Raw genomic sequence first — 3,955 nt, forward strand, 5'->3', positions numbered from 1 at the left:
GATAAATTAATATATAATAGAAGAGAGATAAAAATTTTCTGACATTTCTTGTGAAAGGTTTTTATCAAATGTAAAAATCACCTAATATTTTTAGTTACCGGTAATATGAAATGTTCTACTATTGTTGTTATATATATATATATATATATATATATATATAAAGTAATTAAGCAGGTTATCAGTGCATTTTGTTCAATAGCCTGAAAACTGGTTGCCTGGGAAGTAATATAACACTTGGTATTTGGAACACTTGGTTCCCTTAAAAAATGTTATTTCCTAAGTTACTGTTTTTTGTTTTTGTTTTTGTTTTGTTAACTGTTAAATCAGCTTTGAGCATCTTTAGACAGCATGGTATCCATGCCGTGCTTTAATGTCTGATTTGCAAATTTACATGTTTGCAAATTTACGTTTGCAAATTTACATGTTTGCAAATTTACTAAAAAACATATTAAGATGGCAAAACATTGATATTTTTTGCATGCACAGTTTTTTTGGTTCATGGCAGCTATAGGAGTAAATCAGCTTGTCATTAAATGACTAACATTCATCAGATACTTTATATATGCAAGTTTTATATTTTTGGATATTGTTGCAAAAAAAGAACACTAGAAACACAACAATGATTTAAATATACACACAATTAAAATCAGCTAAAGACTTGAAGTATTGCCATCTACAATTAACACAATTACATTTGGAGCAGTTATATTATGGTGTAACCAAAACAACTAATGTTTCTCTTTCTTTTTCTGCTTCTCAAAAGCTTCTACTTCAGAAATGTTTTATTCTATTACCATGGGAACACAGCAATCCAGCAAGTTGGTATATCTAAAATAATCAAAATAATATAAATAGTGATGAGGTAATCATATAATTCATAAAATCCTATTGTACACTTTAATTTCTTTGATTTTATTGTGGTCAGTGTAAGGTTTTCGCCATCCAAATGATCTGTGAAGATTCCCAGTCATCCAGTTCATGGTCAAGCTGGCAAAAGTAGACCAGGCAACTGGACGTGAAGTTTTTTAGAAGATGTTTTGGGGGGGGGCACTGAGATTAATATACTGTAGGTCTAACAAAGAATTAGTGGGGGACAAAGGGTTGCTTTGCTAACTGAGATATCATTACATTAAGGTTATGTTATATTTGTTTTACAAAAGTTATTTTAATCTTTATTTGGTTTCATTCTGCTTTTATTTTTCTTTTATAATATATATAATTCATGTAAAGAATTTTGAATTGTCCATGTACTGAATTGTGCTATACAAATAAACTTGCCTTGCCTAATACAAACATTGTAGCAGCTCTAGAGAGTTCTACTCTGGACGGACTGGAATACTTGGCAGACTTAGAGGAGGGCCCCCTGCCAAAACTTAGCCAGGGGCCCCAGAATGATTTTAATCCTAAGAAGATGGATGGATGGGACTCTTGAGTCTTGTTTTAGGGGAAAATTACAAAATGCTTTTGGTCCAATTTACTGTAAAATAAAACTAAAAGAAGAAAGACAACAGTCCTGTAAAAAACTGGGAAACTGTTCGGGTTGCACAGCACTCTTAACCAATAGATTACTGGAGATAGGCACCAGCTAGGTGACCCTGATGGATAAGCAGAAGAATATGAAAGACTGGATGAAAAAGATGGAAAATAAGAAAATCTGACTGATTAACTATTTCCTCATGTGGTGCCTTACTTTTCCTTTTGACAGAATATTTTTATGTGGATTTGTTTTTTAAATTCTTGTGCTGTAAATACAGAAGGCTCCAGTTTAACAGTGAAGAACAAGCCTTGACCTGAAAGTCCAGAGAACACAATGAGACACTAAAGATCTGGCAGGTGACTTGCAGGCCATCTGGCATTATGAGAGGAGGACTGAGCCACTCACACTCGACCACGATCACTGACCTGTACCACCATCCCACAGTGCCACCCTCTGGTCAAAGGTGCACATAGCATGTGTGAAGTCATACCTTACAAGACAAATTTCCCTGACTCTTTTAGAGTGCAGGCCGATATTCCACGTTTCATCTTCACTGAGATGAAACAATATAACCAGTGATGACTCACAAGGGCTTCACCTTTTCATCAGTAAAAGTCACACTAACATTTTCTTTAGGCATGCCTGTATGTGCTCTTGAGCGAGCAAACAGAATAGACAAAGACTGCTGGTTAAGGTTTCCAAAGGTCTTCAAAAGAACTGAGAGAAAGTCCAGTTGCTTTCCAATTTATGCCTGTTGTGATTTACTTTCAGATTAAGTTGACATACCAATATATTCCACACTTGAAATGCGGTTGAGGGCCACAAAAATCATAATTTAGATTTAGAAAATTTTATTGTCATTTTGTATGCACAGTGTGTATACAAAACAAAATTCTGTTGCACACAGTTTACAACAGTGTAATGAGATTGCAGTTTCGGTAAGATAAACATTACCAAGACAAAGTTCGGCAGTGATCAGAATTTAACAATGTAGGAGAAAAAAGAAAACAGTTTAATTAACGGTGCAAAAGGGCATTTGTGTAAAAAAGATCAGTAAAGTGCAACACTAAGAGTCCCTTTCAATTTTATTTGACTTGGCATTAATGAAGATCAAGTTTATTAGATCAAATGACAAATAAAGAAGTCTAAGTCTAAGTCATCAAGTAGATTAGTTTGCTCCATGTTTTCTATTTTGTAGAATTTTCTAGATTTATTTTAGTGCTCAGGTTTTTCTTTGTTGTTCTCTGTTGCCCTCTTGTGGGTGGTCCTTTCCCCTCGGCTTCCTCGTTGTCTCCACTCACACCTGCTCCTTATCAGCCCGTTAGCCCAGCCTTTGTTTCAGTCGGACATAAATGCTCTCCCTCTGCTGTCACTCTTGGCTGGTTCCTTGTCGTTGTTGGCTTCTCATGCTGTTGTCTCATCCTGGTCACATTTGTTGCTAAAAAAAAAAAAGGCAAGTTTTGTTTTGCAGAGATATTAATATTAAGTTTAAATACATTTTAGAGATCCTAGTATTTTCAACAAGCGAATGGTTGTTGTTACCCTGTCATGTCATTGTTATGAAATGTTATTTTTATCTTATTATAGCCTGCACCTCATGCTCCAGCTTTTCTGTGTCCCACATGTAACATTCGTCTGGTGAACAAAAATAAAGATTGATTTTTTCTATTAAAGAAATATCAAATAACTTGTTTACGAGTAAATAACTTAGAAAAGACTTATAGAGGCGATTGGCAACTGTTTTCCAATCAATCAGCTCCAACTTTAGTTAACCTGCTGATTCTAAACAGCTTTCTGAGGTACTTTCCGCTTACAGATGATCAGTAAATGACCAACGTTATCAGGCTCCTTCCTATATAACAATAAAACCACATAGTGCAGCTGGAGCCAGTAGCTCCTTAAAACAAAATCCTTCAATAGACCAAAACTTTCCAACTATAACGTTTCAAGCTTCCAAACAATCTTTCTTTTGTGGGAGTTGTCTTGAGAATCTGGCCTTGATGACAAAACAGCTGTAGTTAGTTTTATTTAATGTGCCAATACTTCAAATCTTTTAAGATAATATCATTGTATAAACTATTCTTCAATTCAGTTTCCTTCATTTCCATGTTAATCCTCATCTGTTAAGACAAATTATAAAAACTTTAAGCTTAATCTATTAAAATCTCAGTCACCATTTCGAGAATAACATTCTGGAAATATTCATGAGATGCAATTTTTAGTTGAAGGATAAACAATGTCAAGCTAAAGGCTTTAATAAACTCAAATAGTAAACATTTCTGAATATAACCCAACTCTAAAATAAAAAACTTTAATTTCAAATTGGTATTTAATGTTGAAAAAAGGGGTTCTGCTCACCATTATTTCTCCTAACCCAAAAAAAGATTCCAGCAATTCCAATAAGAACGAGTCCAACACCTCCGGCAACATAAGCGATGGGAAACACTGAAGGAGAGACTGAGGAGATCCACAAACAAG

General features: G+C 34.5%; 1 protein-coding gene across 1 annotated transcript in view; it reads right to left on the bottom strand.

Moving 5' to 3' along the window:
• The window catches only part of LOC107086729 (major histocompatibility complex class I-related gene protein-like), a 15,603-nt gene that overhangs the window by 9,076 nt on the left and 2,572 nt on the right, over positions 1-3,955 (bottom strand). The gene's annotated exons all lie outside the window — the stretch shown is intronic.

The sequence above is a fragment of the Cyprinodon variegatus genome, unplaced genomic scaffold (assembly GCF_000732505.1).
Source record: "Cyprinodon variegatus isolate N-32 unplaced genomic scaffold, C_variegatus-1.0 Scaffold160, whole genome shotgun sequence".
Lineage (NCBI taxonomy): Eukaryota > Metazoa > Chordata > Actinopteri > Cyprinodontiformes > Cyprinodontidae > Cyprinodon > Cyprinodon variegatus.